We start from the raw sequence: 14,000 nt of genomic DNA on the forward strand, positions 1-14,000 counted from the left end.
AAAAATTCCACAAAAGGTTTTGCGACATTTTCCTCTGCTTCCTCGCATCAAGCATTTCTTCGAATGTAAGTCCATGGCCGCCCTAGCATCATGGAATGAGGAGAATAAATCTTCGGATGGTGTGCTACGAATTCGTGCAGATTGCGCAGCCTGGAAACATATAGATGGAACATGGTCGGATTTTGCCAGGGAAGCTCGAAATTTGCGCTTAGGCCTGGCTATGGATGGCGTAAATCCATTTGGTCAAAGATCAACATCTTACAGTGTATGGCCCGTTGTCATCGTCAACTACAACATTCCCCCGTGGTTGACTACGAAGAAGGGGCACCTATGGCTAAGCTTGATTGTGCCAGGGTGATATAAAGGGGAGAATATGGATGTGTATCTTCGTCCACTATTGGAAGAGCTACAACAATTGTGGATTGGCATAGAGGTGGTGGATATGAGCCGACACACAGGACGACGGAATGCTTTGATCAGAGGCATTCTAATGTGGACCATGCATGACTATCCCGGGCTAATAGAATGCTCAGGTGATCTATTGACACTCCTCACTCAGACACTGTAAATCTTGTTTTTTCCCATAGTTGATCTATTATCATGTGTATACATGCAGGGCTTCAAACAAACGGATACAGAGCATGTGTCACATGTGGACCTAGACTGAATGCACGTAGGGCGCCCTCACTGAAGAAGCAAATCTACGAAGGTCATCAAGCGTATCTTCCAGAGAATCATGTGTTACGCGATGGCTTTTTGGAAAGAGATCCACCAAGGATGTCTGCACAAGCATGGTTAGAGCAGAAGGAGATGTGCGATGACGGATTGCCTCCAGGGATGAAGAGACTATCTCTATGGTACGAGTTACCATACTGGCCCCGACTCATGATCAATCACTTGGTCGATCCAATGCACATATTCAAGAATGTGGGTAATCTACTATGGGACCATCTGACCGGCAAGAAAGATACTTTGGGAGACAGAGTTGACCTTAGAAATGTGGATCGTATGGAGCAATATTGGCTGCAAACAGTGTCTGATGGATCGATAAAACTCCCTAAAGCACCATGGATTTTCTCAGGAGCCCAAGAACGCAAAGTAAAAGAGACCATTAGATCTTTGCGGACCACCACTGGCGTAATGCACTCGCTCCGAACATGTTTTACTAAAGAAGGAAAGCTTACCGGTTTGAATTCACACGATTGGCATAAAATGTGTCAGGTACGTTCATAGTGGACTTTAATATCATTGGATAAAATGTGGACTTTAATATCATTGCTGCACATACTTTACAATTTATTTTACCGGTTGCCATTGAGGGATGTTTGTCTCTCGACATCCGTAACACAATCTACAAACTTGCAAAGCTGGTGCAATGGATCTCACAAAAGGAGATCAACGTAGACTCCATACCATTCGCCAAACTAAATGCTGCGGAGCTTGTGTGCATGTTTGAGAAACATTTTCCTACTACCATGCTAACCATCCAGGTGCATCTTCTTGTTCACATAGTTGATGAGGTGGAAATAGCTGGCACAGTTCATTGCAGATGGATGTTCTTCGTAGAACGTTTCATGAAAACGCTTAAGGGATATGTGCGTCAAAAGGCACGTCCGGAGGGTAGCATGGCAGAAGGTTGGTTGGTATCAGAGTCCCTAGTGTACATTGGAGAGTGGCTAGACGGATTTGATAAAGCCCGGGACACGCTATGGCGAACCAGAGATGATGAGCGCATATCTGGGATTGTTATGTGAAATCTCGGTGTTGAGAAGAAGATGACGGAAGATCTAGAGAGTAAAATCAACCGATTTTTCATGCTTCACAATCCAGTGATGCAAAAGTGGATTTCACAATATGAGGATGCAAAGCAAGAGCGACAAAGGGCACGAATCGAGTGGAGACGGGGAAGACGACCATCGATGCACTATCCGACGGTTCTGGAGAGCCTACCAACATTCATGAGCTTAAGATAGTTGCACAACCAATTGAAAAGCGCACAACAATGTGGTGACGAAGTGACTGAGGAAGAGTGGGAGTACTCTCGGGGTTGCACGACCAAGGTAAGTTTGCAATGTACGACTAGCTAGTGACTTTATTTCTAAACGTTTGAACAGCCACTCATAATCTTTGTTCATTGTAGTATAAGTCATACATAGCAGCATGGTGTAAAGGTCGACATTTTAGGGTGGAACGGATCGACAAAAAGCGTTTTACTCAAGATTGTGGAATCATGGCAAAATTTGAACAGTCTAGTCGACGACGTTCCTCTGATGCAGATCCTATGGTGGCGGAACTCACTTACTTCGGCACGCTACAAGAGATTTTGAGGATCGATTACAGAGGATTTTTTGTCGACTTGTTCGACGTGCAATGGTTCAAGATAATCATGGAGGGTCGCAACGCTACTGTGCGTAGAGGAGAGTCTGGTTTTCTTGAGGTGGATTCTACTAAGAAATGGACTGACCTAAGAGACACTTTCGTACTACCCGAGCATTGTGAACAAGTAAGTATGTAAATAGTTAACATCCCCCTTTTACAAGTTATGTGCTTGAAAGCTCTCATGTAAGTTATGTGGCTCTGGCAGGTAATATTTCATCCTACAAAGTCTACATGAAACTGGTGGTACGTCATAGAGGTAGCCCCTCGTAGTGCAAGGACGTATGAAGGCTACCATGTGCCAATCACAGTGGCATCAATGGAGGAGATCAGAGAAGATGCTCAATCAAAAGCCGCTGCGGTGGTGCCAGACGAGCATCAAGATGCTACTACTCTATATGGGGTGCATGCAGAGGAGATACAAAATGAAACAGAGGATATGTGTTTAAATGGAGAGCTCTATATAGATATAGGAAGTTATGCTGAGTTATGCGAGGATGAGAGAGAGATCTCTTAAAGCCACAAATATTGTATTTGAACAATTTTGCTCCGTGCTGTAAAAGCTCTGGCTCTCTAAGTACCTTCCATGGTGTATAACGCTCTTTTCTACTCGCACTCACATCTTTTGATTGAAAATTCTGAGTTTTCGACTTGCCTCTTCTATCACTCAATTCATTGCGTCATTTTATTTATATGCGTCATTACGTCATTGTATTTAATGGTCTTTGCGTCATTGTCTACTCTATTCATTCAATATTAAGTTTAAATCTTCGTGTGTTTAATGCAGGTATGGATGATGAGGAGTTTCTTTCTTCTTTGTCACTGCAGCAGAGACAGTGGTACATGGAGCGTCATCGCTCTGGCGCATCATCGCGCGTTCCTACTCCATCCGCATCTCCCTCTCTTTCGGAGCATTCGGCGCGCTCCGAATCTTCGGTGTCGACGAGACGATCTTCACATTTGTCTAGACACCGGCGCTCTAGTGGTGGCGGTGGCGGTTGTTGTGGGGATTCCGCCGCCGATGCCTCCACACCGCCTCGTGTTCAATGAGGCTCTTTACCCTCCCCTTCTTTTCTCGCCCCCACACCAGCCACAGCATCGCCATCTATGCCAGGTTTTGCGCGGCTGACTGTTCCTAGCAGCTACACACGTCTACCTACTCCGCCACGAGCCACCCCACTCGACACTCCTCGCTTCGGGGCCCAGACGCCGGTGAAGACACCAGACGTCCGTACCCCCATCGACACGCCGCTAGAGACCCCTGCCGGGACACCCAGGTTCACGCGTCACCGGCCAGAGGGCTTGCCTTACTCCGTCGACTTCAGCGGCGGCATCATCATGGATGATGACGGCAAGAAGGTGATCTCCCGCATGCGTGGTCTTTGCTCTCAGCTGTTTAGACACTACATACTAAACAAATGGAGTGAAGTACCAAGTGATTTAAAAGCCAGAGTCATCAGCATACTTCATGATGAGTTTCCCGTTCCAACACGGGATCAGCGCTTCAATGAAGACCTGATGAAGATTCGAATGCGCGAATACTACAAACACAAGCGTTCCGAAGTGCAAAAAGCAATCAAGCATGGGTGGAACAGGCCAGATTGGCTGGCCAAAGAAGATTGGAAGAATGCGAAGAAAGCAGCGCGTGAGAATCCCGACAAGTGGAAGCAACAAAAGGATGCAGCCAGAGCGCGAGTAGAGGCAGGGAGCTCGCACCACTTGGGGAGCGGTGGATGGGCATCATTTGAGGCCGATTTTGTAAGTGTTTTTGCATTGCTCTTTATGTTCGATAGTTTAGGGTTTATGAGTTTTTTAATTCTAACATAATGAAATCTTTGTATGTTTTGACAGTGGTCGATGACAGGACGTGATCCCACACCGTACGAGCGCGAGTACGCAGGCAGGAAGGGCTTAAACGCCGTGATGGACATTCTTAGTTCTCGTGGCGGCATGGTTAGTATTAGGGTTTACTCTTTTCTATTTTTTGTATTGTTTTATAAATGTCGTTATATGTTTATACTTACTGAAAGCTGTCTTATTGTCTTTTTTTGCAGAATCCGACAGATACGCCGCTTGGACGCGATGAGACGTCTGACTAGACGACGTCAATTTAGCCGTAGCTAGATAGCATTAGTTTAGGGTTTCTCATAGCTTATGTATCATGAGACGGATTTAATACGTCTTTTTGAACCATGTATATTATTACATTTGTCACCGCAGTTCATTTTTCCAATCAATTCTTTATGCCTATGATGTTGTACAATTGTCATTATTACATTTTCCAATCAATTCATTTTGCCTATGATGTGTACAATTGTCAATTTTACGCTTGTCAATTTTGCAAACAATGCATCTTGTGGGTGACTATTTTGGGTCTATTATCTACCCTTGCACTTTTTTAAAAAAAGTGAATCAAGTGTGAATGCCCTGTCACCAAAAAAAATTTCTCTCGGGCGTCGCTATTTATGGCTCTGTAGCGTCGCTATGAGCGTCGCTATAGACTTATGTGTAACCGTCGCTATAACCATCGCTATGACCGTCGCTATGAGCGTTGCTATGAGCGTTGCTATGAGCGTTGCTATGAGCGTCTCTATATAGCGACGCATATAGCGACGCTCTCGTAGCGACGGTTTTAGCGACGCCGGGGGTTATAAAAACCCAGTGTATTTCAGTCGCTAGCAGCGTCAAAAGAGCACACAACCTCTTGTAGTGCCAGCACGTGTTTTTCGTGGAAACGGTGCATCCAACTTGCTATCCTGCAAAGTTTTCTGAACCCATTTAGGCAAGGTTCTTTCTTCCCTGAGAACTTCTTGCTCTTCACGCACAATTTCCTCTACATCATGAGGTGTCACATGCTGATCAAAAGATTGATCAAGATTATCAACCTGTTGTGATTCTTGATTCTCCACAAAAGAAGGAAGCAAACCTTCAAATACATCATGTGTTTGCATATGCGGTACATCAAAAGCAACCATAGGTTGAGCAGTAGTTTCTGCAAAAATTACATCACGACTTTCAAAAATCTTGTTTGTAGCAGGACTGTAAAGTCTATGACCTTTACTTCCACTACTGTACCCCACAAATATACATTTGATTGCCTTATCATCAAGCTTCCCACGTAACTACTGAGGGATGTGAGCATAAGCAAGACAACCAAAAACACGAAGATAATTGACTGAAGGTTTTTTGTCATACGAAGCTTCAAATGGAGTAATGGTCTTCAAGGCACGAGTAGGACACCTGTTCAAAACATGTGCTGCACAAGCAACTGCCTCCATCCATAGCTTATGAGGCAAACTCTTAGCCTTGAGCATACATCTAGTCGTCTCCATTAAAGACCCGTTCTTCCTTTCTGCAACACCATTCTGTTGTGGTGTGTATGGCATAGTGCATTGGTGTTTAATGCCTTTCTTTTCCAAAAAATCCTTAAATGCACCTATTCACCTCCTCGATCGATACGAAGAGTCTGTACTTTGCAACCTGTTTCATTTTCAACCATGGCGACATAATGTTGAAAAACTGCAAACACATCTGACTTTGCTTTGAGTGGATACACCCAACAAAACCTGGAAAAGTCATCAATGAAGGTCACAAAATAAAGGCTGTTTCCTATAGATGGCGTCCTCATAGGACCACATACATCACTGTGTACAAGCTGCAACTTTCGTGTCGCTCTAACTGAACCATCCTGCGAAAATGCAAATCTGTGCATCTTTCCAAGAACGCAACCTTCACATACATGTCTTGGTGGCATCTCCAATAAAGACAAATCATGCACCATATTATGACGTTGTAAAGTCATCAAACTGCCATAACTAACATGCCCAAATCTAGCATGCCACAACTCAGCATCCTGCATGGCCTGAGTCTTTGTTTCTGCAATACATACCTGAATCTGCTTTTCATAACGATCTAGCACAAATAGTCCATTTTCCAGCGTACCTGTACTGATAAGAGAATAACCATTCTCTCGATCTCGTACAACACATCTGTCATCCTCAAAAATGACCCGAAGACCATTTTTTGCAAGAGAGGATACAGACAACAAATTCTTCTTGATCCCTGGAACATACAAGACATTTGGAAAGCATAAATCTGAACCATCTGAAATGGTAATCAAAATCTTACCAACGCCTTTGATTGGATAAGAAGCATTATTTGCACATGTCACCTTCTTTCCTGCTGGAGCTGCATCCAATGAACAAAACAAATCCTTCCTTGAAGTAATATGCCTGGATGCACCACTATCAAAGTACCAAATCATTTATGTCTTGTCAACATAGTAAGCACAAAAATCTGAACATACTACAAAAGCATAAGAATCCTGCACAAAGTTTGCAGACTCTTCTTTAGCTGTAGAAGAATCACCAGAAGCTGAAACAACCAAACTTGACTCTTTCTTCTTTTCTTTAGCAATTTGCTTTTTACACTCACTAATGTAGTGACCAGGTTTCTTGCAGTAGTGACATTTACCTTTCTTCTTGGACTTGTCGGAATCACCTTTAGACTTCTCTGAAGATTGTCCTGCACTAGACTTGGAGTGATGGGCACTCTCTTTACCCTTGTTTTTGTTCTGTACAACAAGAGCATGATCCATACCATCCACCTGTAAAGACTTGTTCTTACGTGATTGATCCTCCTGCAATAGCAAAGCCACTAACTCTTCAAAATGAAGAGGCTCAGGATTAGCTCGCAAAGACAGAGTCAAAGAAGTCTGAAAAGTCAAATAAGATGGTGGTAGTGAATTGAGTGTTTTGGAAACCAAGTCCTTCTATGGAATCACTTCATCAATGCTAAGCAATTACTCTTTAAGATCCCTGATTTTTGTAAGATGCTCGACGATATCGTCACCTTCGTCCATCTGTATTTTGTCAAGTTGTTTCTTCAAAAACTCTATTCTGGCAGCGTTTCTTCCTCCAAACATAGCTTGCAGAGTGTTCCAAGCATCCTCAGAAGTTCTACAAGATCTGATATGTGGTGTGATTGTCCTCTTTATGGTTAAGGCAATCACAGCCATAGCTTGTGCATCTTTAGTATCCCATCTCTTTTGCTCTGGAGTGACTTGTGAGGGTCCTGCACCAACAGCTGCACCACGACCAGGAGTGGCAGGTGCAATGCTACCTGGACGAACTTCATCTCCAGATACATAATCTCCCCTTTTGAAGCCATTCGAGCCATCAAAAACCTCATTCGAGCTACGGTTGAGGAGCTGCATTTTTCAGCCCTCTTTTGGCAGTTTATGCTGCGTTTTTGGGTCGAAACGGAGGTTTTTTGGCATAGCTTTCACACCCGGACTCGGATACATGTGATCCAGGAGTCTACCTTGGGGTTTTGGCACGCTCTGGACGCGCTCGTCATATCAGAATTTTAAAATTATGAACGCTGAATTTTCTGCAGCAGCAGTTGTTTATTGTGTGTCGAGGATTCCACACATGGTTTGCTCTCAGATGTGAGAGTGATATTTGCTGCAAGTTTCCTCACAGGTGGGAGGATACGATGTATACCTTATGTGGTTTGATGCTCAGGGAGACTAATGTGATTGCATTTTGAGCTCGGCAATGTATGCTCGAGCATGTTTTTTGGCAGTCACAGGTAGAGCAGATATTTGTATACTAGATTTGCAGGTGTTTGCAATGATGTATGCAAAGTGTGGAGATTGGTGCATGCATTTGGAGTGTGGTTTGATGCGCTTTGGTTGCTCATGGTTTTGAGCGTTGTCGTGCTGTGACACGTACATAGTGGGAACGCATGCTACAAGATCTATCTTGTATTTTTTTAGATACATAATTATATTTCCTATAGTGTACATATGCATATTTAAGTATAATAATAAGCCTTCTATCTCATCCTATTATTTTTCTCAAGGGTAACCTATCCTTACTTTACCATCAAAAAATACTATAGGAAAAGCATCAATAGCTCCGCCTCTTTAACTTGGGGCAAAAAGCATTGATTCTTTATTTCTACTATTTCATTATCATCTCACACCCTAGCTAGATCATATATCTAGGGTAAACTCCAATATATATATATTCTACATATTTTTTATACTTTTCTTATATTAAGCATGCCACCTCTTCAGTTGAGGCAGCTACTTATGGAGTAAAAATTGAGCATTTTTGTGATGAAGAGATGAGTGACCATCATGGTCAAATTTGGCCAAATGTCATGCAATTAGCTAAAAAGGGAAATCTTACAAAAGAGATTCTACATGAAGCAGGTGATTGCATACGTCTAGAAACAGGATGGAATGATCCAGTGGAATCATTGTCAGTTCATGCGTACATTACAAAATGCCAACAAAATGCCAACAAAATGAGGCAATTGTAGAAGAGAAGCGCAGACGTGAGAATGCTGATGAAGGACCATCAAAAATAGCTTCTAGAAGTGGGGGAAGAAGCGACTCAATGCCTTCTCAAACACCCTCAACACAAGGAGCATCTCCACCTGAAGTACTCATGGAGGAGTCTACAACAGGAAAGAAGAAAGAGCCAACGAAAGGTAAGACAAAAGGCCCAACTTATAAACTACAATTTGATATTGAGGTTGCTACAGATTTAAAGAAAGTCTTGGAGGAAAGGATCTTGAATAGCAAGATTGAGTTTACTCTGGGAGAAGTTCTTGGCATTGCAAAGCGTGAATTCCATGAGGAGATCATTGACATCATCAAAAGAAAGAGGCAAACCCTTGCTGAAGTTTCTTGTCCACAGGTTGAAGGGGAAACCTCAAAGACACAAGTGATGCAACTACAAAATAAGGAGAATGATGGAGCTGTGGTAGGATGCTACCAATCTAGTGGGAGAGTGAAGCAAGTGTATTTCTCAAATGATGATAAAGAAGTTGAAGATATTCCTAGGAGTTACTATTCACGAAGTCATTGGGCAAGGGCTACTACAGAAACTTTGGTCAAGGTACGTAGGTGATCTTGAAGAGCCATTTTTTGCCTTGATTGACCATGGTTCAGAAATAAACACAATGTCAAAGAGTCTCTACAACAAGTGTAAATGGCCGATGGACACAGATCATGGCTGGATGGTAAAAGTGGCAAACAATTCATCCGGTGAATTGTATGCAGCATGTCCAGGTGTGAAGGTAACAATAGGTGATGTAAAGATTGACCAAAACTTCTTTGTACAGGATACATCTTCATATCATCTCATCCTTGGACAACTCTACATTATGGGAGTTCGAATGGAAACAAAGGTAATGGACGATGGTTCAGCATATGCTAGAATACGTAGCAAAGATGGTAAACGAGCTGTCCAATTTCTCGCAGTCTGTGTAAACCATGAAAGAAATCGTGACAACCTCAGAGAACATCCTCTACCAAAGGTAAGCAAAGAGTTTCATGATCATAGAGAAATGATGGGTTTTGGCCAAGTACCATTGTAAAGCGGGATTGCAGTGGTACAGAAAGAAAAAGGGTCTCGCTTGATCCAAAAATAGGTGAAACTTTCTCGATGAGCTCCTTGGTAACAAGGAATGGATCAGTATGTTTTACATTCTCATATGCACATATTGCTCATGGTAAATATATATATGGATCAGTGGTTTGATGCGCTTTGGTTGCTCATGGTTTTGAGCGTTGTCGTGCTATGACACGTACATAGTGGGAACGCATGCTACAAGATCTATCTTGTATTTTTTTAGATACATAATTATATTTCCTATAGTGTACATATGCATATTTAAGTATAATAATAAGCCTTCTATCTCATCCTATTATTTTTCTCAAGGGTAACCTATCCTTACTTTACCATCAGAAAATACTATGGGAAAAGCATCAATAGCTCCGCCTCTTTAACTTGGGGCAAAAAGCATTGATTCTTTATTTCTACTATTTCATTATCATCTCACACCCTAGCTAGATCCTATATCTAGGGTAAACTCCAATATATATATATTCTACATATTTTTTATACTTTTCTTATATTTCTTTTTAAATAGGTACTAGGAGAGAATCAAATCCTAGTGGAACACTACGTGGCATGATTTCAAAGATACACTTATTTTAATGCATTATTGCAAGCATGATTACAAAAATTTTTCAAGGAGCAATGTCATGCTTTCATATGGCATGAGGTGTCCTCGTGAATTAAATGAAAGTCTAGGCTAAGGAGACCACATGAAGACTTTTGCTGTCATAAATGGACCCTATTTTGATGAATTTTTTACACAAGGTTCCAATCCAAATTGGAAAACGATTTTAAAATGAAAATCGTAGCTAATGAGCTGAAGTTTTTGCCCATATTTTTACTTTTTTATTTGGAGCCACGGTTGAGGAGATATGATCAAAATACTGGACCCCAGTCTGCCCACATCATGCAAGGACAGCTCATTTCCAACTTTTCCAATTCATGTTCACACTGGCTCCTCTCTTCTTGTGTAAACCCTTGGGGGTTCCCTTTACCTATAAAAGGGGACCTCTTCTTCCTTGGAAAGAACTCAAGCATTCAAGCCATTGATGAGAGGAATTCTTGAGGGAGTGAGTAGTAATGCCTAATTGTACTTAGCCCCATTAACATAAGCCCAAGCCTACACTTTCTCCTAGAGGAAGACTAGCCATTCTTATACGCTATCCTTGGAAGATCAACTCTAATCAAAGAAGGTGTTGTACTTGGCGTATCAATCAACATTGAATTCTCCCCTCTTCTTCTCTCTCCCATCAATAATGGTGCCGAAGGGTTTCAAGTAAGATGTGTTCTACATTGATGTTTTCTTGATTTCTTGTTGTTTTCATTTTCATCTCTAATCCAACATATATATATGTATCTAATCTCATCTCCTTAACCAAACCTATCTCTCTCATTCTTAGTAATTCATCCTCTCTAGGTTCTCTTTGCTACAGGTACATCTCTCCCCGCAGTATCCTTATTGCCTACGTGCAAGAATAGGGCTTGGGAGGGAAACTTCTCATCTCTTCACTTCTCTCATATCTACATTTATCACATACTATCCTAGATGAATAACCCACATGATGATCATTTCTATCGCTTTCACTCTGTACGATCTATTAGAATTAACGTATGGATTATCCGAAAAATACACTTTCAACAATGTATAGTGTTTCTCTTTGGCCCAGAAAGGCTTAATGAAATACTTCTATCACCGGATCCCATCATACTACCTCTCATAGACTATAACTTTTCTTTTGACGTAAGCGTAGTTATCTTGCTATGAACCAAGAGGATTTGTACACACAATTAATCCCAATCACTAGACAAAATATATATATTATGGTAAGCACAAAACTACAATTCCAAAGAACAATTCGTAGCCTATTTGGTCAGTCAAGATTGGATGCCATTAACTCATCTATTAACCCTTTCATATTACCCATGATACGATATGAACATAGCCTTGATGTTTTCATTTTCGTATTGTTTTGACATTCTCTTTTGTGTTCTTTCTTTGAGTGTGTGAGCGCAAGAGAGAAAGAGTGAATCTTCTTTGATTGCACTTCTTTCCAAACCCTAGTCTTCATGGCATCTATGGTTTAACTCCTTTATATATTTTTTGTTGAGTTCTCTCACAAACTCTCACAGCCATAAGCCCGGTGCTTTCCTGGCAAGACCGCAAATTTCTCGACAACGTGCAGTCAGTTTGGTTACTGGTTTTGTGGCCGTTTTACGGACGAAACTCTAGCGAAATTTTCCTAGGAGTTTTATGCGTATCATTTATGCGATCTAGGTAGAGATTGCGGGTTGCACTCAGCATTTACGTGCGGTGTTCTCTGCAGGTGGACGATTTGTGCGTGTGTATGCATCGATACCGCACAGTGTGGGCTTGGTGATTAGCTCACGGTTTGATAGGCGTATAGTTATCTTGGCACACTCATAGGAGTGAATGTTGTGATGTATGCTTGTGTGGCTACGAGCTAGGTAGTCGGATTCGAGCACTAATGGCTTGAGGTTTTTCAGCAGGTTTCAACTACAAGTTTACAAGTTTACAGGCAGGTTTGAGGGCTTATTTGGGCGCTGAATTTTCAGCCATTGTTTCCTCTTTGCAGGTGTCCATGTATGGCTCAGTTGTAGGCTGATATGGGACACGTTTGTGACTTGTTTATGCAGCTGTTTAAGAGCTGAATTTTGGGGCTGTTTTGGGGCTGATTTGCAGCCATATTTTACAGCCATATTTGCAGAATTTTGTTGATGTGATTCGAGCCAGTTTAGGGCTGATTTGGTTGACATTTGCTACTCATTGTTGGTTGCTCGTTTGCGAGCATTATGGATGATTTTTCATTTGACTTCCAGCGTTATGGTCTGACACAGTTTGATGGTGCAAATTTTGTTTCTTAGAAGGAGCATATGCTTGTTGCATTGGCGGATTTGGGGCAGGATAAACCCTTGCGTGGTTTATCGGCGAAGCCCAAGTCTATGCGTGATGATGATTGGCAGGATCTTGATGAGTTAGCAATGTCTACAATTCGTTTGCATCTGGTTGAGTCTGTTGACTGACAGGTCTCGAGGGAGACTACAACTCATGCTTTATGGCAGAGTTTACATGCTATGTACGCGACATCCATGTCTACAGGGGAGTCTAGTCCCACTTCTATGTCCATGGGAGAGATTGGTCCCACACGCAAGTTCGACGGCATAGAGACTTGACATGTTGGCATTGTGGACATAGAGGGCATATTAGGCGTCGATGTTTCAGGCGTTTGAGACAACGGAGGCGACAGATGCGTGATGCAGATTTGGGCATGACAGATGCTAGTGGTTACTCAGTATGCTTGTGACGGTGATGTCACATTTAGATCTAGCTTGTCTTCAAACGATCTTATGTCTACGGATTGCATATCGGATTGCACATTGTCTTCACATTGGTTACTAGATTCAGGTGCTACTTTCCATGTCACGTCGCATCGTGAGTGGTTTAGCACGTTTTCTAGTGGGAGACTTGGTTGTGTGCACATGGCTGATGGTGCTGTGTATGCCATTGAGGGTACAGGAGACGTATGTTTGTCCTTGCCCTGTGGTATGAGATTTACCCTACGTCATGTGCGTTATGTGCCAGATCTGAGACGGGATTTGATCTCAGTCAGATAGTTACGGGATTGTGGATGTCAGATTTCGCTACGAGAGCAAGATTTTGTGATGCATTTGGGTTCGCTAGTGATTGCAAGAGGTGCTAGAGTTGGCACATGGTACCCATTGCACGTAGTACTGGTGCGAGATGGTCGAGTCTCAATCTTGCTACAGCCATGCAGAGAATGAGAGACCCGGACAGTCTCTTTTGCTCATGGGTTGTAGGGGGCTTTGCATGGAGTGCAGAGTAGTGAGCTTGTTGTGCACACAGTTGGGGCACGACTTGAGCAGTCACACAGAGAGGTGACAGAGTCAGACATGCATGCTTTGCTAGTGACTGAGCAAAGCAGAGAGTCAGTTGTGCGAGATACTTCTATGCAGGATAGATAGGTAGAGCGGTCTTGCTCTAGTGAGTCACGACAGGAGGACGTTGTGCAAGAGTCTATGCATACGGAGTTAGAGCATGAGAGCTCTAGTGAGTCACAGCAGATTGAGTGGTCATGTTTGCAGTGGATGATTGTAGAGGAGACTAAGATATCAACGATTATGCAGTCATTCCTTTCTATGCTCGACAGTGAGCATGGGGATATAGCTGTG

This window comes from Adiantum capillus-veneris, chromosome 22 (assembly GCF_014529385.1).
Source record: "Adiantum capillus-veneris isolate H3 chromosome 22, ASM1452938v2, whole genome shotgun sequence".
NCBI lineage: Eukaryota > Viridiplantae > Streptophyta > Polypodiopsida > Polypodiales > Pteridaceae > Adiantum > Adiantum capillus-veneris.